The 26954-nt window shown below is 50.0% G+C and overlaps 1 protein-coding gene across 14 annotated transcripts in view; it reads right to left on the bottom strand.

Moving 5' to 3' along the window:
* LOC116852389 (protein scalloped) overlaps positions 1–26954 on the bottom strand; it is a 200663-nt gene that overhangs the window by 57094 nt on the left and 116615 nt on the right. The window lies entirely within an intron of this gene.

Below are 26954 nucleotides of genomic sequence, written 5' to 3'. Positions count from 1 at the left end.
AGCAGAATAACGAATTAATTTCGCTGGCCATCGCGCGCGCGGCTCGCCCGCGTTTCCGACAGTGGGATATTATCCTATCGGATTAGCCACGGGGGAGAGATCGACGGGGGTGGAAATCGGGAGAAGGGGGGTCGCGTGCGCGCGCGAGGACGAGGGTGAGAGGTGGGAAGCGGGAGAGGGTGTGCGGAGGAAAAATCAGCACGTGAAAAATCGCGGTCGCGGGGGTTGTGGGTGCGAGGAGAGAGAGAGAGAGAGAGATAGTGAGAATGAGAGAGAAAAAGCGAGGGGGTGCAGCGAGCGCGATGCTACGCCGCTCGTCGGAGCAACAAGTGTTCGTTGATATCGCGTATCAGTGCCGCGACGGTAGGTGGGGGTAGTTCGTAGGCGGTACACTCCGCCTACCGAGGGTGGAGTGTGTATGTTGAGCCCCCGGAAAAGACCCCTACCCCCGGATCTGTGGCGTCGGTGGCGGTGCAAATCCCGATCCGTAGCAACAACCCCCGGGAAAAGCGGAGCGTGGCCCCCCCTCATCGTCGTCGTCGTCGTCGTCGTCGTCGTCGATGTCGTCGTCGCCGTCGTCATCATTCTTGTCGACGTCGACCCCTATCCGCATGTCTCTCTCTCTCTCCCTCTCTCTCCTTTCAACCTCCGTCGCATCCTCGTCGTAATGACGAAATTCATCGGGGAATCATTCGCGGAGGCTCGCGGCGCGCATGTGCCAACCATGCCTGGCACTCGGGGAATCAAGATGAGACGGATAATTGTTAATTATACGCAGATATTCGTGTTACGTGCTCCACTTTGTCCATTTGGACACAGGGGATGAGAGAGAGAGAGAGAGAGAGAGAGAGGGAGAGAGAGGAAGGAAGGAAGGAAGGGAAGGTGGAGGAACGGTTTATTGGGTTCAGTGGGCTAGCCTTGTCGAATCCGGAGCATTGCTAATTATTGAGCACCTTCCCGTCAGGGGTAATTAGTCGATAGCCAGTATTTTTGTGAGAAAAAGAAATACAGGAGACAGAAGCTGTTATACTTCAGTCGAGCTTGATTTACTATGCCGAGCACTTTAATTGAAAGTCTTAGTACTTAACAAAACCTTCTCGTGCCGCATCTCGAAATCCCCGTATTTGAGATCTATCTTCAGAGAGAGAGAGAGAGAGAGAGAGAGAGAGAGAGAGAGAGAGAACAGATGTTGAAAACGATAATTCGCCAAATTCGTGTCGAGAGGATCAGTTTGCTAACCATCTTAAAGTATTCACCATTCTTCTCAATCGAGTCCATTCGTTTCGCGGGTGAGGGACAACGCGTCGGTACGATTCGCGAAGTTCTTTGTGAAGGATATCGCAGGCGAGAACTCACGGCTCATACGTTCCTCGTGAAAACGGACACGGGGTCACCGACGATATCGCGATGCAGCGTGGCTTGCGTACAATCGCGGATGCATACGGTGGCTAACGGTGAACGCGGCTCGCGGTGCTCGAGAGCGCGCGCGAATGCAATATGTGCGGCGGCGGCGGCGGCCTGAAAATGAGCGGTGGCTTAATAGAGACGTGCGGACGTGGTTTGCGTACTCGCACGTGCACCAGCGAGCGCGCGCGCGTGTGTGTCCATCCAGCCCGCGTGCAACGCCAGGACGCCAGCAGAAGGCATAGATCATGGCGGATGATGCATGGTTGCACTCGACGTTCTCGCGGCTGGGAGCTACAGCAGGAGGAGAAGGAAGAAGAGCAGGGAGGAGGAGGATGCGGGGGAGGTTGGTTATATACCCAAGGGATAGAAGTGTTCGGATGTGAAGGACAGGGTATAACCAGGCTGGCCGTGATAGGGTACAGGCACTCGGGAGAGGGAGACGACGCCTCTCTCTCTCTCTCTCTCTCTCTCTCTCTCCTCGAAGCCTAGGAATGTCCCCGCTGCTGCTACGAGATCGCGAGACCGCGAACGTGCGCGTCCTTCTCCGTGGCTCGGCCGCAAGCCGCTCGGCGCCGGATATCACGGCTAGATTTTCCCCCGGCCTCGACTCGAGCTGTCGAGCAATGATCGAGTCGCGGCGAATTTTCGGCCCGTGAGGAGCGCAGCGGCCGCTTCCAGCTGTGCCCGTTCTCGCTCGGTACCGGGGTTTCACAGGCATCCCCCGTAGACTTAGAGATCAGAGTCAGATACGCTCGCTCTAAATTTCTCCGAGTAGGGAACTGCGCTCGAAATGAGTGAAAATTCGTAACAATAAAGACACGGAGTGAATGTTCCACTCAAACTCTCTGAGTGAATCTGTTTCTTTGACAGTGCCGTACATCAGATTCACTTTTTAATAGCTCGTATATACAAACTCGACGATTCACTCTGTGCGAGTGGAAGGTTACTCGACTTGAAACGACGTGGTTGTCACTCCACTGTTCGAGTGGGATTTCACTCGAAGAAATCTAGAGAGCACTTCCGATCGTTCGTTGGGGTGAAACCATGGCAAGACGAATATACGACATCGATCGATTGGAGAGGTACCGTTTCGAGATCAAGTGTACATATTGCGGCTTGATTCGGCGGTTTGAGCATCGCCGAATTACTGGGTCTCGCGGGATGAGATTTACGACGGAGCGGCTGAGACGCAACGTTGCGATGAATGAAGAAACTTTCACGAGACGGAGCCGGACGTTTCGGAATGTCGTGAACATCCGCGGGAATGAGATCGCCATGTACGTCTTTCCACGCGCGCGCCTTTGTGAGTTCGCTGGCGCATTATCTCGTGTGCGCGGTTAACACAGAAGCCCTCGGAAACTAGACATTCGTTGCCATCAACTCTATTTAATTCCGCTGGAGCGAGATATAAAGTATACTGCGAGGAAAAAACATGATGATGGCGGCTATATAAATGACAACCACACGAGTTTTGCGCGTGGAATGTATACAGTTCTTTTATTATGTAGTCTTCTACAGTATATTGTTAGCTATATATACATTGTACGGTATATTATTATATATAGTGTATTGATAGTTATATATTAAATTTACTATAGTCATGTACTAAAGTTGCTTCAGTTGCAATGACTACGAAGTAGTTTATGAAAACTATACATATTACAATTCTGCACAGAAAACTCGTATAGTTGACATTCATGCAGCTACCACCATGCCATGTTGTTCTCTGGATGTAGAGATACCGCGAGTTCTGAATAACAGTTAAATTTTTGTACTTGAGCGAAAGAAAATTCGGTCGATGTGAACACATCGTCGTTCTAGGCCCGGTTACACCAACGGTTGCAACGTTATTTTGGTTTTAAGTGAGACTTAAATATATGTCTGCCTTTATTTATTTAAAAGGAAAGATAAAGATAGACATATAGTTTAAGTTTCACTTAAAGCCAAAATAATGTTGGTGCAACTAGACCTTAATCGCGAAATCGCCTCGACTCTCGTCCACCCCCCCGTCATCCACTGAAATCCTCAGCCGCGGTGAAGAAGGAAATATTAGCAACAGACCTCGGTCTGTTTCACGTGCATCTCAGGCGCGCAGGTATCAGCGGATTGACAAACGGCGATCTGAAATTCCGAGCGACGTCCGCCCGAGTGAATTCGTCATCGGGAGAACGTCACGTCGCGGACAGCCGGAAAATGTCCTCGGTCGCTTTATCCTTGAGCCATATACCAACGGTATGTATCCGTTGCACGGATCTCCGGGGGGTGGTAGTAAATGCCGCGTTCGTGGATGGCGGTGGTGGCACTGGCTAAGCTGTAAATTTGGCGTATAACCATTCGGGGGTGGCCCTGGTCGAGTAGGCCAGGTCTGTCCTCCACCTCTCTCTCCCTCTCTCTCTCTGTCTCGCTTTCTCCCTCCCGCCCTCCCTCACTCGCTCACTCACTCACTCTCTCCCTCTCCCTCGTCCTGCTTTTCGGAGGTGGTCGACGAGGGGGCGGCAGGCAGGGGTGAGACAGGAGACGGGGGTCGTAGAAGCATTCATAGCAGGGACCAGAGGGTGGCTTCGGTGGAATGCGTCCCGTTTAATATCGCGGAACATTATATATCGCCTCTCTTGTCCCTACGTTGCCCGTGCGGAGCGCGCGGTATAACGCGCGCAAACACACCCTCGCACGCGAGCGCACACGTATCCACGCGCACACATGTGCGCGCGACCGCGTATCCACCGGCGGTCGGCGTCGTCCGATAACGCGCGAGCATTCTCAGGGGTGTCTTTCGTAACGAGCCCAGTCGAGTCTTTCATGGAGTTATTGTTATTTTTCGCTCACGTTGAAGTCTCCCCCTGTCTCTTGGAACCGGCTCTTCCGTGTTCGAGACTCAATGAGATCCTTCATTTATTCGTTCCTTCATTACGTCGACTGCGTCTCAAGAGACACCGGCGGCTCGACGTTACGGTAAGAGCGTGAGAGATTGCAGATGCTGGAGGACATTCGTGGATACATATATAATATATCGTATTTCCACTGATAAACACGTTTCTATTATGCAAATATAAAACGTGTATTATTCCCTTTTATTCGAGGGGAAAATCGAGGGGAAAATGTGAAAATTTGGAAATTACATATGACTAACTCATTTTTTATTCATACTACTTGTTGAAATGAAAATTTTGGGACGCCCGGCTTATCGTTGACTTGTACTACTCGCGAGAAGTCAGATATGCGGAAATTTTAACTTCTGTAAATAACTATAAACCAACGATGAGCTAAATATTCGACAAATTTTATTTGAGTTAGCAACACACACGTAAGAGAACAAGTTAGAAATAGCAATTTTTCGCGGAAGTAATATAATTTGCTTTGAAAAGTGAGATCATTTAAAAGAATAAGTTTTGAAATTATCTCATCGATTTCATACTTCTGTTATACATAGCGCAGCTAAAAATAAAAGATTTCTATTACATGTGTCTTTCAGGCACGTTTATATTTCAGAAGCCATAAATCTTTATTTAAGCCATTTCCTAATATATTACGACTATTACGACTGTATGTTGCTATTAAATTTTGTCGAGTCGCCATAGAGAGTTATTTCAATTCTCTCTTTTTCCATGTATGCTGAAGAATTCATATAAAATTCACATAAAAGAGATACATATAATTTATGTATCTCTTTTCTCTAAGCTGCCGTAAATATAATCAGTAATTATTCATGTGAGGGACACTTCCATGCGTTATCTTATCGAAGGCTAGACGCGACACGAATGACCGGATCGCGGGATCGCCGCAAGAAGCGCGGACATACGACGTTGCGTCACGGCGACGATTACGTCGCGCGTTAGTACTTTTGTTTCGTCGTAACAAGATTTGCTTCGCGCGAAGGGAGGGGAGGAAGGACGGAAACAATTCCTGGGAAAATTAATTATTATCTCGATGCGACAGGCAGCACCGATCGCGGGAGTTACCGTGGCGTAAAATTTATTAAAGAGACGACGAGCGCGCCGTGCTACGCCTTTTACGCGAGCCATTAAGAATTCTAATCGGTTCTGGCACGAGCCGTCTCGATATTATCGAACGATTATACGCGCGCTGCCCCGGCAAAGTAAAAGGTTCGTGAGAGAGTCTACGCTCTCTCTCTCTCTTTCTCCTTCTACATTCCGTTCCTTTCCTCCTTTATTCCTTCTTTCTTCACGCGCGCGCGCGCGCGCGCGATACAGTCGACTTTATAAATCGACCGCGGCGAATCGGGCTTGATAGTCGGCCCGTTATACGGCTTAGATAAAATATCGCGTTTAGCGGCGTAAAGGCGCGAGCCATTGAAACGACGATTACGCGGGAATTATTGCGCCAACGTGACGTTAACGCGCTCGTCGCGTGATTCCATTGCGCGCGCCGCGGCGCGAGAGCGAACGGTTGTGCAAAGAATAAATAGATAACGAAACGCCAGTTTAACGTTTCCGATTGTAGCCGCTGGCAGTGTACGTCGCGATCGATAACGAGATTTCATTCGGAGACACTTGTTGCGAGAGACGCGACGTCCGGTTCTTACGCGGGGCAGCACGTAAGAATCGTTGAGTCTCATATTCGCGAACAGCCCGATACCTCGACGCGAAATCATCGCAGAGAGATCGAGGGGGTAGAGAAATCATGAAAATCGCAGAAACAGTCACACGAGCATGCACTGAACTCATGTAATTCTCCACCTCCTCGTGATCTCACGCGTTAATTCGCATAGCTACATGGAAGCGTATCGTCGTTTCGTCGTCGATGAAATAACAAGTTTTTCCTCCGAGCTCGCCCCGTCCACTCCCACTTGAAAACACGATCTCTTTGTCGCGACGAGCGATGGAAAAAAACTCGGCTGCCTCGCGCAGCACAGCAGCCACAGGTGCGTTTATTCGAGAGACCCACGTTGGCGATTAATCTCGCCGAGACTCAATGAAAAACACAAGCGGGCTCGCGTATCGCGTATTCACTCGCGCAGCAGCGCGTGAATCATCATCCCCCTTCCTCATAACGCTTCGGGCCCGGAACGATTGAAAAGAAAAGCCGAGTGTACGAAGCGCAACGCAGACCGACGAGGCGCACTGAACGGCGGCGGCGGCGGCGGCGGCGGCGGCGGCGGCGGCGGCGGCGGCGGCGGCGGTACGAGGGGTGGTTAAAAGTGGGGAAAAATAATAAACGTACTTGAAGCTTTTCGCGAGAACGCGTGTTGGTGCGGCGAGAGGAGAGCGGGGATGGACAAGAGGGGGGAATCACGCGGAAAATATTGGCAGACCGGAACGCGCCGAGGAGAGGAAAACAAAACAATGCGATTCCCCGCAGTGGCGGCGGTTCTCTTCAATTCTTAGCGAACAGAAAAAAATACGATAACCCGGCGCGCACCGGAGAGTTTTCATTCGCCGTGAGCGAGCGAGCGGACGCAACGAGAAATGCATAGAAACCCGGCCGATGCGCGCTCGGCAAAGAATGGGATGCCCCGCGGGAACGAGGTAACGCGCTGGAAATCGCAACAAACGCGAGCCACTTTTGCGAGCTCTTCAATTAGCAGCAGCAGTTCGACGAGCCTCACGTCGAGTCCCGATAATGTTTTTTCCGCGTTCAATGGTGTGGGGAGCTGTGCTGCTTTTCCTCTTTCCTGTCTCTCTCGTTTGCAACGGCCACGACGAGTCGCGTGGGTCGCGCCATGTTGTCTATTAAGCGCGAAGGGTGAGGGAGAAAAAAGAGGAAATCGGGGCGTGAGAGTGCATCTTCGTGAATTCGAACGGTGACTGGACTCTCTTAAGAGCGAGATTTGCGCCGCACGAAGGCGATTAGCGGAAACCGCGGGGTAATTACCGGGGTTACCTCCGGGACCGGTTCGTTAGGCTCCCGAAGTAAATTGGAACGAGATAATTCCCTGTTGAAAGATTCTACGTAGGGGAGAGAGAGAGAAAGTTTCGCGAAAAATAATACGGAGATTGCCGTTCCGTATTGCTTCGCCGTTCTCTCTCTTTTCTCGAGAGAGACTATTAACGCGTATCACAGCTCGGTGCTGTCGCTCAAATGACTCGGCGATAATTGATGAAGGTTAAATCGAGACTGTCTATCTGGCGTTTGAAAATGAAACATATTATGCGAGGATCAAAATATACGAGTTGAAGTCGAGCACCGATTTTTCGCACAATTCCGCAATTCGCACGTAACAATAGAGTCGAGACTTATTCTTCGCTTGGGCGTTAATTGCGCTGCCAGTCAATGATTCTATCGCCTGAAATTATACTACAGACGATTGCACGAGGGATTGCCGGGGAGAGAGAGAGAGATCTTCAGGGCGAGAGGGGGAACAATACCCGACGCCTCGCGCCGCCGAAATAATTCGGCCGATCGAGTGTCGTTTTGCATTTCACGGAATGTTCCGTGGGTTCCGCGCAATTACGCTCGGGATAATTTGCGGAGCCCGCGCGCGCCCGGGAACGACATTACGCCTCTCGTCGCCGCTCGTCTCGTTAGAGTAAACCAAGAATACGTACATAAATCGGACGCGATTCGCGGACCATTGCTGCCTGCTGCACCGACGCTCATCGTATTGTCGCTCGCAATTAGAGGGATCAATTTACATACTGCGGGATTAACCGTTCGACCATGAATTATTCAGGACTATGCTAATGTGTCGGCTCCGAATTGAAGTCAATAATTGAACGCTCCTCGAGAATAAGGATAGGGAGTTGCTGTCTATCGTTGTCTTCTTCCTCCTCCTCCTACATGTCGTCGTTGTCGACGCAGGAGGAGGAACCGCGAGGAGCATTAGACCGCATTATAATCGGTAGAAAACGAGAGCGCGCGGGCAGGTAAAGCGAAAATTACGAGCCGCACGCGCGAAACTCACCGGCCGCGTAATGCAATGCGCCATTTACTTTCGAGACGACGGCGCGGAAGCGCGTATGCAAAGGAAAACTCGCACGAAATGTCCCGCGCGCGGCGATTGCGCCACGTTACATCCTTCAATTTAGTCATAGACCGTCAAGACACGCGTCTCGCGCCAAGTGAACGCGCAGAGCGTAGAATAGATTGCGTTCTCTTAGAGTCGTTCTACATTAGTTGCAAGTCTCAAGGTCGCAAGAAAATTAACCAATCACAGTCAGTTCTTCTTTGGTCGTAAGAAGAACGATCGACTGTGATTGGTAAATTTTCTTACGATCTTGCGATTTGCAACTAATGCAGAACTTAGTCTTACGGAACGGCTGATAACTAGATTGAAGGATAGAAATACGCCAAGTCAAATGCTTCCTCTGTCACACAGTATTCTAGCAGAGAGCGATGTGGAAGTAACAAAAGAGAAGATGAAAAGTGGCTAAAGAAAGAGAGAAAGAGGGAGAGAAAGGACGTATCGATCATGTTATCCTTTCTCTTCCTTCGTTCTCCCCACCAACAAGACAATTAGACAAGTATCTTACTCTCTACTTCTTTCTCTTACTAGTGCTGACTTCATTCCTCTTACAGCAACGCGCGCGGTCTATTATATATGTCTCTATGGTCACGGCGGAAATATCCAAAGTGCCGTCACTTTCCCCTCACCGCTAATTAGCTAATATATAATTATAGACTTTCCCCTCGTACAATACTTCGTCCAGATATAAAAGTAATGGCCAATTAAATGTTTCACTGGGGAGAGAAAGGAAATTGTCCTGAAATTAATCGCGATGTCCTCACGCGAGAGGCGGAAAAGAATTTGGCCGAATCTTTATTGCCGTGTTTCACAGCCCCGTACTTTTTATTATGCACGGAAAGAAAGGTTTGGTTAAACTAACTAAATATCTGGTCGAATATGAACGATCCAGAAATTCCGATTGAAATAACTCGAATTCTATTTAAGTCAACAAAAAGTCTTGTTAACTTAAACAGAATTCGGATTACTTCAATCGGAATTTCTGGATCGTTCATATTCGACCAGATATTTGGATTGTGCAACATACTTTTTGAACGACCCGTGTATCTTGATGAAAATGTTGACGACAATCACAGACGATCATTATGGAATGATCTCGAATCCCGTTATATCTCGCTTATGTCTCGCGCCTGTCGTCTTGAAATATGGTAAGGTTGACACCCGAAACAATCGCCGTCGTCGCTGGATAATCGGCGGCGCAGGCGCCCAAATTGGAAAGCGAGCGACAGAATTAATATCGAATCCTGCACTGCGTTCGCGTAATTGCATCAGCTCGCGTCTACCAAGCGCGCTCGCCTCGCCGCGAGAGTTAATACAGCCTTAATGGCGAGTAATGCAATTTTCCGTCAAAAACCGCAGCGACATTGTCGGCATAATAAGCCCTCGCGAGATCGGGAGAAGACGGGAGGTGAAGAAGAGGAAGGGAGGGGGGGATCGGTAGATGCTTGTACGCCAAGCAAACATGCGAGCGGGAAACTTGACGAGCACGACAAGAAGAAAAGTACAGAGAAATCGCGGAGAGAGCGCGTAGGCGACGATGGGTGGTCGAATCGAAGATGGGGCTGACGAGAAGACAAGGAGACATCGACGAGAACTTCGTTGAAAAGGAACATGCGACCACCAAGATTGTGATGAGTGTCGTTAGAGATCGCTGTGCGTTAGACGCGATGAAAATTCACGTGGAATTAGGAAACACCCAATTATTATTATTGACAACTCCTTAAGGAAAAGGTATACTTGATAACACTGATATCTAACTCTGGATATTCTTGTTGTTTTCGGGTCAAATACAGATGTTTAAATTTTTTCAACGTAGAATATATATGTATAAATACACTCAATGATTTCAAAAGAAAACAACTGTACTAAAAAGATTTTTCCAGAGCACCAATGACTAAGGGGGTCCAATAATTGGGTGTTTTACACTAAAGGTCCACAAACGACGATCTTTCAACTTCTCCCGTCACTCTCGCAAAATGCGCAATGTCCGCGCGATCGGTGGTTTCTCTAGCTGTCAAAGTTTCACGAGGTGATCTGGAGTCAAGTCGACTCATCTTTCCCCTTGACTCCCCTCCTTAGACCTTTCCATCCTCGAAGTTTCCACCGTCGCGAGTGGAACAGCTGATTCTCCTCGGCTCCGGATGGAGGAGCAAGAAGAGGAGGAGGAGAAGGAGGAACATTATCCACGGTGTTGATTTACAGTTTTCGATGCGACGGCAGCAACAGTGAGAGGAGAAACCCGAGGATAACGCGACTGCGAGACGAAGGGAGTGGAGAAGAGTGGTACGGGGGAGGAGACGCAGGGTGAGAACAAAAGGGACGCTCGAGAGCACCGAAACTCTCCTCCTCGTTTCCAGAAGCTAGCTCGGCGAGCCGTAGAAGCCGTCGATCGAGCGTGTAGCGTTTCTTCGCTCTCTTCACCCGCCTCGTCTCCGCGCTCGAACCACCTCCTCGCGTTCGCCAGCAAGACAGCTGCCGGTGTGAGGCCAACAACCGGTTCCCGCTGCTTTTTTTTTCTCTCTCTCTCTCTCTTTCACTATCTTTTCTCTTTCTCGTCCCTCGCTCACTCTTTCTCTCTTTTCTTCCTCCCTCCTCTCTCTTTCGCTCACCAAACCTTCCTCGCGCTTTACGTCATTCTGGTTCTGGTGTCGATGCACGACGAAAAAGGGGAAAAAGCGCCGCTGACGACGACGACGACGACGACGGCGACACGAGGCACGACAAAGCGACTGCCGGCGCGGCACCTCTCGGCGATTCGAATCACGATTCACTATCCACCGCGGATTATCGTCCGGTCGGGGACTCGCGAGGATCCTTGTTTGGTTTCGCGCGACGACGACGACGCGATCCTAGAGAGATCGCGCCATCGCGACGTGTGAATCCTCGCGATCGGACGCGGTGTTGGCGATGCAGTTAGATTACCGCGATTTGTTTTATGGGAAATTGAGTCACGGATAATCCGTCTGTGACTCGAGCATTTCTCTGTGTCTCATTCTCGTATCTCTTCATGTATCTTTCGATGCGTCAGTGTCAGAATTTTATCTTACTAAAGGGGATACACTTGAGTGAAAATTCCATCTTCTTTATATATTCTTCTCTAACTGTTTTGATATAATTCAAGCGGATATCTTTGTGAATTATTTTACTGATCGCTGCTGCGTGTATCAAGTGTATAAATCCCGTAAATAAATTAATTAAATATTTTCCCACATACGAAAAAGGGCTTATCGACACACATCGCGTCAGCGGTGAATTTTACGAGAATCGTCGAGCGCCTGAGCGTCGCGCCGAAGAATTTCGTCTTATTAAGAAGTTCATTATTTTAACGACCCCGAGCAACGGCGGCGGATGCGTTCGTCGAAGGGGGAGAGCGCGGCAGGACGAAACGCGCGACGGGGAACCGCGTGCGAGCGAGCGAGCGAGCGAACGAAAGAGGCACGGTGAATATTTATCAGCCAATATCGGCCTTACGTCAAGGGGAGAAGGAGGAGGCAGAAACAGCGCGTGGATGCACCGTTAATCGATTTGCATAAGATCGCCGTTTCGTGGCTGCGTCTGTCCGGCGCGTTGCGCGCGGCTACGATAACGCGTCGGAGCGGATGGACGAACGGAGAGAAGAACGAGGATGAAGAAGCGGCGGAAGAGGAGAGAGGCGATATGAAAGTCGATACGCGGTATAATTCGCGTAATTACGCGGGTGCATATTACGCGGGAGCAAAGAAGAAAACAGGAAACCGCCACTCGGACTCGGCTGAGTCGTACGCGAAGAAGAGGCGGAGATGCGCGAAGAGGTTACGAGCCAGGTGACGTAAATGGGTTCGATAATCGACCGCGTCTCCGTCCTTTTTCTTGGTGTCTCTCCTCACTGCCTCATTTTCGAGATTCTGGGAGATTGCGGTGAATCTGTCGCACACGTTTGGCGGTAGAGACACGCACGCGCCGCTGCTGTTCCTTTCGCGAATTCGAGAACGTGCGCGAGTTTATTTGTTTATCTTGTTAAGTATATGCGGGAATATAAGTTTATCCCTTTGTACATGCAAGAAAAGAAAAACACACTCACACACCCTCTAAATTTCTTAAAATCTCATTCGAATAAAACAGAATCAAAAAGAAAGAAAAGGGAAAATAAATTGTATATCGGTAAGCAAGCGCGATCGCTACTCACGTTACGATTATCACCGTAATTTCTTATTACGTAACCGAACATTTTCGCCGTGGTCACGCTGACGAATAATAGTTGAATAATAGTTCTCACCGGGACTCCGCGGAGTTAGCGCGAGGCTATATAAGCCGAGGATCTTTAAGGCGCGCTCTGACGAACGCGAGCATTCGCTGATTTTCTGCAACACTTAACACGAAAGCCGAGGGTGAGCGAACTCATTGTCTCGTAGTGCGTCCGTGAGAAACGTAACGATGCGCGCGATACCATGGCGAGAACGCGGCGAATCGCCCTCTACACGCACGCGAAATCGGATTTGTCTCTGCACGAAAGAGAACGCACAAACACATCACGACGATTACGCGAACTCGACGCTCTCTCCAACACCACCGACGCGGCGTCCACCGCGAATTTTTGCGAAAGCGCGATAGTCGCGGTGTACATTTCATCTAGTAACTAACTGAAGCTTAATTAAAATTGAAATTCTCATTAAAACGTCCGCCGAGTGCAAAATCCAGCGGATTCAAGTGTCGGCCGATCTTTAAATGCCATTTCCGCTGAATGTTAATTTGTTATTCGAACATCGCCGTCGATATCTCGGACATTTTCGAGAAGAACTAACCTTTCGAGTGGACTAAAAGATTATTTGACATACGCAAAAAAAGAATTCCAGCTGCAAGATGCTTTCGAGTAACCCTATATTCTAAGCGAAAGTTTCTGCTAAAAGAACATTTCTCTTCTCAGCTACGATTTTGTTGCATGACGTGTTTGATAAATAGGGTAAAGAAAGGCAATACATTAGTTCCTGAATGATCCGTTAGAGTCGTTAGAACTGTCTGTTTGACTATGTATGAATTAATTGAATATGTATGTACACACACTAGATGTATGTGTGTGTGTGCATACATGCATTAACATCAAGTTTGTATGTATGATTTGACTTGATGATAGGTGTGATTTGAGAAGAGGTACAACAAACGGGTACAAATAATTCGAGCGGTCGTTTTCAAACTTAAAGTTGGGCACTGGCGATTTTTTCATCCTCATCATAACTTTTTAATCCTTTGGGTGGAACGAAACGGAAGGCGATTCGAAAGAGCGCAAACGAGGCGCAAATCTATGGTGTTAGCGATTTTTGAATTCCTTCGAGCTAAACTTACACCGGTTCTTCGTTACTACATGTACGTCCGCGGACGTTCCAGGCGACGTTGCTAGACGGTGCCGGGCCCGCAGCAAGATGCCGCAGCCACATCTCCGGAGGATCATTTAACCGAGATAATTGCCAAACATTGTTCACCTTGTTAGCCGTAGCAACGCGTAGCTGGGGCGAACTTGCGCGAGTTAATAAGCGACGCGACGACGTCTATAACGGCAGTGACGACGACGACGACGACGACGACGACGACGACGACGACGACAACGATAGGTGCCAAGACGCGGGCCTGAGCGCCGAACCGTGTATTAGTGTCTTCAATTTGTAACCGATCGTTTCGCCTCCGCTGCATCGCGGGGCAACGTCGCGAAAAGACGACATCTCGTTTGCTCGCCTGCATCCTAGATGTTAAGATATTTTCCTTTCGGTTTTAGAAGAATTCTTTCGATATCGTACACATAAGGGGGATCCGCCAGAGGATAAGATTATATATGTTTGGGTGATTATTTGTTGTGCCTGTATAATATTTTTCGATTATTTTCTTACCGGACTCCTCGGCCGCGCAGTGTATTTAATGGAACATGGGGCCACTGATTCGTTCGCGGTAAGGTTATTTTCACTTTCGTGTCGGCGCAACAGCGTGACGAGATTTCTTAATTTTCTAACGGACGATGTAATAACACCGAGACTATCAGCGAACTTCCGGCGCGTTCCCCTTGCGAGAGCTCCCGAGGTACCCAAATTCGAGAGGCGAGCGTGTAATAATTCAATAAAACGATGGAGCGCGCCTCAGCGAAGCTCCGTTTCGCACTTTCGCGCTCCGTCGCGCTCGCCGCTCAGCGGAAAGAGCCGCGAGCAGAGAGAAAGAGAAAGAAAGAGAGACAGAGAGAGAGAGAGAGAGAGAGAACGAAAGGGCGTAGGTAATTAAGGCCGTAGGAAGGTTCAAACTGGAAAGCAAAGTCGAAGGGCGCCTCTCCTCCCGTGAGAGGCGTGAATTACACGGCGAGGCAAGCGAGCCGGCAGACAGGCTCATTGTCCTCCGCTAGTTTAATTAATGCAGCTGAACCGGCAGCTCCCTCATATCCCTTCCATCCTCCTCCCCCTGCACTCTGCTCGTTCTCTCATTTTGTCTCTCTCTCTCTCTCTCTCGACCTTCTCTTGCCCTCCGCCCTCGCCTGCCCTGCCGCCACGTCGCCAACTCCCTGCGCCTCTCCTTTCTTCCGTCTCCATCATCCTCGCTCGGCCTCGTACATGGTCACGTACACTACGGCGACTCGAAACGCTGTACACGCGAGCTACTTACGAGGGACAATTCCGCAGACCCGACGACGACGACGACATCAACGTCGCGCCGTCACCGGATTTCGATAATGATCCGGCGTCAATTAGTCGACGGATCGGCGATTCAGCCACTGCCGTTTCCTTTTAACTCTCATTCTCCGGCTGCGACGGGATTACTAGCAATGTGCGCGCGCGTTTGTGTGTGCGTGTGTATATGCATGCATGTGTGTCTGTACAGACCACGCGTCGCAATGGAGTTTGTTACGTGTCGAACAGGGTCGCCCATCGCTTCGGCCCGGGCGAATCTTGTCGCGTCATCGCGCACGATTGTGATGTACTATCGTGAATTTTCGCGAACCGTGATTTCGGAGACTGCCTTCAACAGTCACTGGAACAATGGCGCACCGTCGTCCCCGCCTCTGTCATAAAGAATGAGAAGATTTACCGAATCTTACCAATCTTTTTTTTCGTACTCAGATCTTTACGATGACGAAATAGACGCGTCGAAGGAACGCGTAGGTCTTGGTTGGTTGAGTTGAGAACCACGATTTGTTGTGTTTGCCGGCGACCGAGGCGGAGTCGAATCAAAGGGAGAACGACGGGCGTAGGAAGAGGGAGCAGAAGAAGAAGAGGCAAGATAGGTAGGTAGGTAGGTAGGTAGGTAGGTAGGTAGGTAGGTAGGTAGGTAGGTAGGTAGGTAGGTAGGTAGGTAGGCAGGCGGGCAGACAGGTAGGTACAGATCGGATGGAGAGAAAGAAACGATCGTGCTCGCTCCTATGTTTCTACCTCCGTTGTGCAGCTGCGTCTTCGGAAGCGGTAGAGAAACGAGGAAGAGCGGATCTCCTCCTCGCCACCTCCGACGATGTTTGACCCTGTCCAGTAGCGTAGCGGCTTCACGCTGCACCCTGCTCTGAGAAGTTCAGTCGCGATCGAGCCTTCCCTCTGATCGAACGATCGTTTCTGGAAGAATCGAAGATCGCGTCGGAACCGTCGCGAGATCGCGAGAACTACGCCATTGCTCGCGAACTCTCTACGGGGACCGCTTGAGGAGTGCGCGAGAGAAAGAGAGAGGGAAAGAGACTTTCTCGGCTCCTTTGAGCTCGTCTTCTCTCCATGGCACGGTGCTTTATAAGACGAAGAAGACGAAGAAGAAGTAGAAGAAGAAGAAGACGAAGAGGGAGAAGAGAGACTCGGGGTCAAGGTGCCGCTCTGTTGCCGGCTCTCTTTCCTTGGCTCGAGCGCTCGTGGCGCAGTCTCCTGACACGCTCGTCAAACGGAGCCCGCCCGATCATCGGCCCTCGATTCAATTAGCCCTCGTACGCGACGTGCTCCTCTCCCGCCCCCCCATCCCTCTTTGTCGTATACGTCGTCCTCTCCGAGGAGCCGATGAGAAATTCTCTCGACGTTGGGATGTGGAGCGACCGGCCGCCCTGGCACACACACGTTTGATCTGTCGCCGCCGTTCTCGTGAACGCTGTGCCTCGCGCGGCAGGGAGGGACGACGGGATTTTATTCCCTTTTAATTTCCATTAGCTTATCGCTTAGCTCAGATTCGTTTTTTCAGATAACGCTTCAAGGCCAGCCACTGCATGACTGCCGAGAGTATCTTGAACCTCTCTACCTCCTCTCCGGCTCTGTCCTTTCCGGCTCGGTCGAGGTCAGATCGGGATAAATCGTGGCGATCGCGCCGCGTCGGAAATCAATGTCGAGATAACAGTCGATCGTTGAACGTTTTGAAAGTGATGGTATATTTGTAAAAAAAAAAAGGAGCAAAAGAGAAAGAGCGGCTACGAGATGGATAGGGGAATAAAACCCTGACACGTCGCGGTTAATCTCCCGATCCCTGATAGCGCGACAGGATTTTTGCGATTCGCGCGCATACGAGCATATCAAATGCCGGATATCAAAGCCGATCGACGTTCGCCCGAAATCGACCCGACGTCCAATTCACCGGACGATGTCTCTCATTAAAATTGAAACCGGAGATCCCGGGACACCCGCTCTGCGCTTCGGGAGAATCGCGCGCGAGAGTGTTCTCCGCGATCTCTCGAGAAAACGATTGGATAAAATGAACCCCGCGAGCAGGTGCTAAACGAAAAACGTACTCGAGTATTCACGAACATTCGCGCGTTTGCGACGGCAGCGGTGGCTACACGTTCAATTGAGGGATGTTAATTCCAGGTTTAATTTTGATTGCCGTCCATTATAGAGCGAGGGATTCCGAACCGGTTAACCCAGTTCGCGATCTCCGAGATAGACGCACGCGACCTTCCGTGCCAGACGGTCGTCGCGTTTACCCGCCGCGACATGTCGATCCCGGCGCTTATTTTTCCCATTTAAACGTGCCCTTCCGGGAAAAAGGAAGAGAGAGAGAGAGAGAGAGAGAGAGAGAGAGAAACAAAAATACGACCACCATGGCGACACAGGTATCTCCGGGTGCGATCAACGGCTGGCAACAACGACGTGAAATGCGTTCCCCTTCTCTTTCCCTTTCCCTGCTTTGCGCGAGGACGACTAAAAAAAATTCTAATAAATTCCCCATGGCTTCTCTTTTTGAGCGCTGTTGAGTGAAATCTCCGAGGTGGATCGGCGGCGGCGGCGGCGGCGGCGAAGGCGAAGGCGAAGGCGACGGCAAGTGAGAGAGCAGGTGGATGCGCTTTATCGATTTTGGCATACCAGACAAGTTGCTTCTGCTTTCGCGGCGATAATTCGCCGACTCGGTGCCTCGGCTTGGCGCGGCTTAAGTCGCCCACTTGGAAAGTTCATCAGCGCAACCCGCGAAAGCTCTCGGGATTCAGGTATTCCGACCCGGACGCGAAGTGGTACGGATATATTCGCGAAGGCAACGTGCCCCGTTTACCCGCGCGCGCGCCCACCGTTCGTATCAATCGCTGACCCTTTGAGCGTGCCGAGATACAACGAGTAAGAGCGCGTGAAACGATCGTTCCAGATCGGCACACTCGCGCTCTATCGTTAAGGTGATGCTGAAAACTTTGCCGACAGAATACTGACATTTTTCTGCAAAGTTTACGTTGCATTGATTGTACAGAATTATAAATGCTTTTGACGTAATGAAAGTGCGTGCAAAAATTGATTGGAGCATCGCTCAATATGTGAGAAAAACGAAGAAAACGTTCTAAATATAAAATTCCAATCTGTCAGCGCGTGGATGCTTCAAAGAGAAAAATTTTGAAGAACATTGTTGTACCTACGCATTCTGAATTCAGAAGCTTAAGAATATCCGAAAAGTTTGTAGAAAGATTTCTACGCACGCGTAATTAGGTTTTTCGTTGAATAAGTGAGACACATATTTTACTTCTGTATGTACAAGAAATACGAAAAAGATAGCGTGATTGTGTTACTGACTACCGTCTCTGCATTATCGACACTTTCAGGTTCCTCATCAATTTTAGCATCTCCTTAATACCGCTAAAAATTGCGATTTTATTCCTTTCCTCCGAAGGGCAAAAGAATGAAAGTGCCTGTGCACATGAGGAAAAGCAAATATTTCTCCTAGCACCGCGAGACTGACGCGCGGATAATTCATTTCTGCTGATGAGAAAAATTATGCAGAGCGCGACGATCGCGGCGCGAATGTTCAGGGTGTCAAAGTTGCACGCGAGGGTTGGCCAGTCGGGTCAAGTAAGCAAGAAGTCGACATGGAAGAAGACGAAGAAGAGCGAGAGAAGGCGGAGGACGGTGGACGGACGTCGGGACGCTATTTATATTCGATGCCGAGGACGTTCAACCCGCAAGCACCCCCGCCTTCTTCCTTGTCATGCATCCTTCTCTCTCTCCTTCTCTCTATCTCTTGCCCCGAGCTTATCTCGTATCCACTCGGTGGCGACGTGAAAAGGGACAAACTCGCGAATAAATCTCCCGCAGCTAGCTTCGTTCAGCACCCGCCGGCTCTCCTCCGCTTTCTCCCCCTGCTCGTGTTTCGCCCCGTGTTCCAACTCGGCCCGGGTGTGCCTTAGTCGCGGATTATTCGGGAGTTAAACATGCGTATAAACGAGCCGGTCCCGCGGCTAATCTGAAGAATTAATCAGCCGGACAAACCAAATTTTCGCGCACGGCGATGACCGATGACCGACGACCGACACCGAGTTTCATTAACTCCGCACGCGTAATTGAGCAGCTTAAAATGATGTAGATGCAGAGTCGCGGAGACTGAGTTTGACAAAGCGACGAGCAGACTCGGTGGAGTGTCGCGAGCCAGCTGCTGCGTCGCGATGCTGCGAAACGATTTCGGCCAAAATTATTTATTTTACCGACCGATGGTAAACATTTTTTTTTTTAATTTCATGCAACTGTTTAGCATCAGCCATTAATTAACATTTGTATTTTCATCCTGCAAAAGCATTTTCAATCTGATGCATCCGATTGGAAGAGAAAATTACGAAACTGTCGGTATCCCCAGCATCGCCGTAAGAGTTGTTATAAAGTCGAAGATTGTTTGAAATTAGTATCGATAGTTAGTGCTGACAATTTTATTGTAACACGTCGCTTCGAATCGAAAATGACCGTTTAACGCGTTCCGACGTAACGGATTTAGCGCGCAAATTTTCGGCTGACGATTAGCCCCTTCGGCGCGTCCAGCACGAGCTCCGACAAGCTCGCGCGCCCTCGACGTTGCGCACCTGGCTTTTCGCACCCCACCGCGGATTTCAGTCTGTCTATCGGTCTCCCTCGTGTCGACTGACCGCGCGACATGCAAAACGAAGAAAAAGCGCCGGGGAAGCGGAAGGAAAGCAGACGCGAAATTAGATTTTCTGGCGGGGTCACCGCCTAGCGCGCGCCGTGGGGTACCGAAAAAATAAAATCGACCGGGGCTCAATCCATCCGACGAGCTCGTGTCGGAAGGAGGTGGACGAAAAGAGGAGAAGAGAGGAGAGTGTGTGTGTATGTATGCGTGTGAGAAAAAGAGAAACGATAGCAAAGAGAGAAAGATAGGAGTGAGAAAGAGCGGGCTGCGGGAGCTGCAGATTCGGTTCTCGAACGCGGAGATCCTCCGAGTCGGGATCGGACAGGAGAGGAAGAGCGAGCAGAGCTGAAGTGGGAGAGGAAGAGAGAAGCCGGGTGGGGTGAGTGCAGGGAAAACGGGGTATCATCCACGGCCGTAATTAGAATCCACTTCGTGGAAATGGTCCCGAGACTTCGAAAGCCCGCCTCCTCTCGTTCCTCCGCTTATGATCCTCTAGCTAGCTAGCTAGCTAGGTAGGTAGCTAGGTAGGTAGGTTGGTAGGTAGATAGGTTGGATGGCTGGTACGGTACACACGCGCGCATCTCGCGTCCAATACGATTGCGTAATATATCCACGATACGACGACAACGACGACGACTCTCGATCCTCTCGCACGTAACCGGAAAAGAGGATAATTTCAGGGTCGGGTTTATCGCACGACTGTTGTAATTACGGAGTAGCGCGGTTATTACCCGAAGTGTTCCTCTTTGGGCATCTCATTTCTCCTCTCTCTCTTTTCTTCTTTCGCTTTTGCGCAACATTCGCAAAAATCCATGGGTGTATCGCAACGAACAAGCGAGCCATGCAATTGCGACGCCGCTATCCGATAATAATACCCGCAACGACGGTTGGGATGCGATTGGGAGGGTGGATTGGCTCGAAATTAAAAACTCGCTCGCTTCCACTCGGATCGACTTGCTCTACTTACTTCGCTTTCGTGTCTATATCGCGGAGCAGTTACTTTCTGTGTACCTGCTGCGAGTGTACATTGTACTATGCGTACTTATTTTCTCCTTCTGGTAAATGGTGCGTGCTAACTTTTGATTTCAATCTTATTTCGATTCAGTCAATTCCGCAAGTTTCTCATTAGCATACGATCAGATAGAGAGAAATATCTGTGATTATCGATTCGTTTGTGTCTTATCGTTATCCGTACATGCGTGCCGCATGTAACGTTAATATAAATAAATATACACACACACACACACACACACACACACATATATATATATATATATATATATATATATATATATATATATAAAGGGAACGAGCCGCAAAATAAAGGTTGACAGTTGCGCAAATTCGTATACACGCAAACGTGGGGGTGTGTGCGTTCAACATTTTTATTTCAAAATTGTTATAAACTGCGGAATTTATAACAATTTTAGCAGAGACCCAGAGAGCGAACGTACTTTCGCGAGCGAAATGAGGACGAATCGCGATTGTCAGACGTAGCCGTTATTTTTTCGAGGGAGAGTCTGAGCGCACAACTTGGACGGTTAGTACTTGTACCGCAATCGGTGCAGCACGGAGAATCTTCGACGCGATTAGTCGCGCATATAAACCCGTAGATGAGGAGGTAGGACGAAGACGACGTGTTAGCTAGCCAGCTAACTGATGGTGGAGACGGTAGCGGGCAGGCACGGTTCTGGTCGTTTCTTGACGGTCGGCCAACGCGCGAGGTCGTTAAGTTTCGTGTCTTCTAGGCAGAAGCAACGAGCAGTCGTAAGGGGACACGGTGAAGGAGGAAGGAGGCTAACGGAGGTTGACAGCCACCATGACGATTCGATTGAACCGTCCCTGTCCTTTCATGCGCCGTATTTTTAGTCGCCCACTGACTATTCTATCGAGGGATGAGATCGAGCTTAACGCGCGCTCACGGATCGACCGGAGCCGCGACTGTCGTTACTCCGCGGATGAAATACATTCATTAACGATGAGTACACAGAGAGAATTCTACAGTGAAGATGCACAGTAATTTATTATCCCTTCATTTTGTACATGCACGGAGAAAATTACTATAATTGCACATTCATATTCTCTGTGGTTGGAAAGAAAATTTTCGCGATTTCAAGTCAATATTGCATTTAGAGCCACTATTACTATACAGTTGTTACATGTCCATCGATACAGTTCTCAACTTTTATGTATTATGTATTAGGAAAAGTAACGTTAATATATATTTTGTGTTGTAACTGATCGAGATCGAGATGGAGGGATTCGCTGGTCGGGAGGAAGCTTAATCCCACATAATCGTCGCTAGTACCGTGTTATGCCTCTCAAGTACGCTCTCGAGACGGTCTGATGAGAACCCCTGAATGCACCACGCGGCGGCGGCGGCGGCGGCGGCGGCGACCGGCGCATTGGTGGGGGTCAAATGTCACACCGCGTGACTCACCGTCGCCTCCGAGTGTTCGCTGCACCTTCCGCACACGGCGTGTACATTTCACGCGCCGCGCCTTCGGGAAGCGGATGATCGACGCGATCGCGCGTCGCGAAGAAGTCAAGTTAAAGAGAAAGGAAGGTTATCATCGAGAGAGAGAGAGAGAGAGACAGATACAATAGAATTAGCGGTTTTTATTCGCGAACGAAGCGAAAAACTCAGCGTTCCGCGAAACGCCATTAACGAATTCGCGATCGGCCACTTTGCATTCTACGAGCGCGGAGTCCGCGTGCGTCTGCACTTTTATCCTACCACGAGGAAGCCACCGCCAATACGGACGATCGATTCTTAATGCGACGCGATAAACGCCACACGTCCGCCACATGCCGGCGGAATTAAACGCTCGCGCGTTCCTGTTACTATCCGCCTGCCTGCCAACACAGGCCGGCCATTATTTACTCGTCTCGCCTGCGTACATTGTTGAAGACGGGTACGGCCCGCGGTTCGCGTCTTCATCGTCGCCGTCGAAATTGAAATTTTTCCGAAGCTGACGACTCCAAACGAGTCTCCCTAGGCGTGCGCGCCTCGCCTAATGAGAACCTAATGAAATATTTGCCTCGCGCGTGAGATGAATATTCCCACCAAGTACCGGGAAGTACGCGCGTATCGTTTCTTCTCCCTTCCTCGCTCTCTCTCTCTCTCTCTCTCTCTCTCTCTCCCTTCTATTCATCGTCTCGAATCACGTCTCCGTGACTTCTCGCGTCGATTTTTCAGCAGTCCGCCCTTGTCGTATTCGCGATTGGCGAATGACGGGACTCGCGGGCGGCGCCGCCGCCGTCACTTGGGACTGTTAACGTGGTAAATCACCGTGACGTTTATAGCAGATTCGAACAGTAGAGTACAGTAGTGTTTCGTCACACGTACGTGCCTATAACAGCGGAGCGCGGGGAGGGAAGGCTAAAAAAAAAAAACAAACATTATTATAGCCGCGCGCTCGTCGGCGACAGATACGAGCCATCGATATCGCCGTCACTCCGCGCTCGCGTCATCTTTCAACGTCCGACGCGCGATGCTAAATCGCGCGGCGCGATCGTGCACGTACACGGCGCGCGAAGTGTGACGTCGACACAGACGTTCTTCTTACGGCTCGCCATTATTTAGACAATGGAGGCGCGATAGCGATCGCTTGCCTCGCCCGAGGAGGAAGAGGAGGCGGCGGAGGTGGCGGTGGAGGAGGAGGTAGACACGAGGAGCCGCGCGAGAAAAGGGCAGGGAAAGGCGCGCGCGGAGAAATCGCAAATTGATCGATCGCCGACGCGGTCGGTCACTCGTCGTCGCGCGGCTCGATATCTCGCGCGCGCACTTAACGGGTGTCGGGATCGTTCTCGACGCAGCAGCGCGGCCGCGCCGCGCGGACGGCCCGATAATTCCCCGTCGCGGTAATCAAATCAGATAATTAGAGCGGGCCGTAACTCAGCGAGGTCGGTGGCTGTCGCTAAACCGTCACCGTCGCCGTCATCGTCGTCCTAGTCGCCGTGATCGGCGCTCGTTTACGTCAGTTATTACTGTCAAAGTCGCCAGGACGTACGTGTTTCCACGGTATTAACGGGATGCTATATTGACCTTATCGCGTGAAGACGCTCGCGTTCGCTCGGAATTGCGGGAAGATTCGTCGTCGCGAGAATACCGCGACGCGATACCTGTCGTCGCTAATCGCTCAAGTTCGCGATTTGCAAATTAATCTCGACACGCTCTGCGTCCGAGACGCCCACTGTGTGTCCTTCGCGATGATTTATGACGATTCCCACGCGTGTTTTTTTTCGAAACGTTCATCAAAGGGGGGAAGGGGAGAGTCGTGGCGGTCGACAAAACGCGACGTATCTGATGATGGCTCGCGGACACTGGGCGGAAATGACGATTTAATGTCGAGTTGATTTCGCGTCGGAGTTAGCTCCGAGTGATTACAGGCGCAACCGTGGCGCCCGAGTCGTTAATTCGGCTCGCGACTTTGCGCTAAACGCGCTCTCACATCCCGGAGCAAACGGCGAAACGATTCAGCGCGTATTTGCACGCTGCCGAGTCGCACACAGTTAACGCGCTCGTTAATTAATGCGCGATTAGCATATTCCGCCCACTTCACCCCTCGCGAAGAAGAAGAAGGTAGCGTGATGCGCGCGCGCGCGCCACGCGGACGACGCAATATACTACATGTACACGTATCTACACGCGTATCCACTCCTTCTCCCTCCTCCGCTAGAAACGCAATTTTGCGTTCCGGAAAGATAAACAACGGCCGCTGTTGCGTCGCCGGCGTACGCTAAATTCTGTCATGCGAATATCCCGACGTGCTGGAAACTGCGGAACAGATGCAGCGAGCATCTCGCTCGGAAACTTCGGATTTCAAGTACAGCACGGGTACTATCCGCCGACGCAAAGGGATTCGCGAACTTCTCCCCCACGTTGAGCTCGTCTTATCTCTGGGTATATACGACTGTGTTCCCTACGTTTCCTCTCGCACATATACACGCGTATACACGCATTCGTAACGTGCGCGAGCCAATTTAGAATTAATTTTTTCTCGAGGGGAGCGCGCCGAGACACTGTGCCCTCCGATTATGAAACTGGAGACTCTGTCCAATTAAACTTACGATATTTCTTTTTGCTCTTGCTTCTCCCTCTCCTCCTCTCTCTCTCTCTCTCTCTCTCTCTCTTTCTCGTGAAGTGCACTTGCTGAGCCAAGTTGGCTTCGGCAGAATTGCGATTCGCCAAAAGCGCGTAGCCGATGCGTCGACGAACGCGCGTCGCGCGCTATTCTCTTCCTCCCTCCCTCCCTTCCTCCGTCCTCGATGGAGGAGCAGCACAGATCCTGATTTCTCGCGTCTCCAATTTCACGATTCATACGTGCACACGCGATGAATATTTCATGCGGCTCTCCGCGCGCCGTCCCGAGTAATCGGTAAGTCGGGACGACCGCGGCAGCTGATGATGAAATCAATTTCGCCAACTTACTACCCACCTAGAGAGTCTTGCCGCCCCTGGCCATCCCCCCTTCGCCCCGGGCGAGCCGCGGAGCTCGATATTGTTTATGGAATAATCCCAGGCGGATGAGCTGAACGCATAACGCGATAATACCAGCCGCGTTCCGCACGACACGCGGCCGACGTCGCGGAGATCGGGACGGAAAGAGAGAACCCGAGGAAGAAGAAGGCGTGGAGCGCTTTCTTGCGCGCACTGCGCGCGATTATGCGCAAGCGAGCGAGCGAGCGAGCGAACGAGTGAGCGAACGAGCGCACGGATGCATGCATGCTTATGCATGTGCTTCGCCGGCGAGATTTATGTCGACGGCGATATACCTTTCTCTCCGCATAGAAATGTCGGTAACGCCGCGCCGCTGCCGCGTCGTCGCGCGCCACGTGTACGATGCATTATCCTTAATGAATCGGCCGCGAGAAGCCTCATACGTTTCATATTTCACTTACGCATCGATGAGGACTCTGACGTGAACGTTCGTCCACGGCGATGCGCCACTAATCGCGCGACTGCGACGAGATCGGATTAAATGGAGCGCGGTTGCGGAAGGAACGCTCGGCCGCGTGTCGCGGAGAAAACGAAATGATGATGATGATGATGATGATGATGATGATGATGATGATAATGTCGGAAGAATCGGTCGCCACGTGTTGCGGCGGCGCTCCCGATGCGATTGAAAGCTCGGTTGGTCATTCACATCAGAGAAAAAGATACCAGTGCTTCGACATGCAAACCTTAATTTGAATATTTCTATTGTTTTGGTCTTTGACTCTCCACGAACCATGTGATGTTAAATTAACCCCTGCGGTTTTGAAACTGCTGCATGTTTTTCAATATATGGATCTGTTCTTATTATAAAAACGATAAAGCGCCATTTTAAAGTGCATTTTTATTCAAATGATACATTTGTAGATGAATAATGCTCGGGATGAAAAACCTCACCTTGGTTCAAGGCATGAATTTTATTCACCTGATTTGCGGAGAAACAAATAGGAATATTGAAGCTTTCAGCATAGAATATATGCATGTACACAATATATGTATTTTTTAGGTTGAAAGTTTAAACATTCGTATTTAAAGATCAACACGATAATAAGGTAAAAATATCCATGTCTGAAAGCGTACCTAAACATTCTTATTATTTTGGCTTTTAAATACAAGTATCTAACTTCATTCTTGATGTCCAAAAGTTGGACATTAAGTTTTTTCCAAGCCCATAAAAAGTCAAGATTTAAAAAAAAAAGTATACTTTCTTGCTTGAAGTATATTTTTTCCCAATGTAAAAATATTATTATGCCAATAAATACTCATATTTCGAATAAATATTAGATAGAGTTTTTCCCTCGCGCGCGCGCGCGTATTTAGTCCGTGCTGAATATTCATAAAGACGGAATAAGAAAAAACGGAATAAGAATGTCCAGAATTAGATACGTGGCCAGGTATTGATGCGTTTACCTTGTTTTGTATGCCCAATGCGCAAACCCGGTGATAAGAGTAAAACTAACGCCGTGTCGTTTCTTATCTTATACTCTGTTATCTTCTTTTTTATCATTCCCTCGTATTTGCACGCCCTCGCTGTTTTACCGTTCCTCGTATTCGCACGCGTTTCTCACCGCGTTATTCGATCGCATCGGCGCAGAAATTTGGACGTTGAATCATACCCGATTTCATTCGATGCAATTCGAACGCGCGGAAACTCGGAATCGACGATTTGCGGACGTTCTCTCTCGTGCGACGTTTTGTGTAATAAAATACGCGAATCGGACTGCACAAGCCGGGGCACTCGCGATCTCGCGTTCTAATGGAAATGCTTCAGCCGATGACTCGCTCAGTGAGAGAGAGAGAGAGAGAGAGAGAGAGAGAGAGAGAGAG

This window comes from Odontomachus brunneus, unplaced genomic scaffold, assembly GCF_010583005.1.
Source record: "Odontomachus brunneus isolate Ranch 3 - 2012 unplaced genomic scaffold, Obru_v1 Obru_scaffold_006, whole genome shotgun sequence".
Lineage (NCBI taxonomy): Eukaryota > Metazoa > Arthropoda > Insecta > Hymenoptera > Formicidae > Odontomachus > Odontomachus brunneus.
This window is presented reverse-complemented; position numbering and strand designations above follow the sequence as displayed.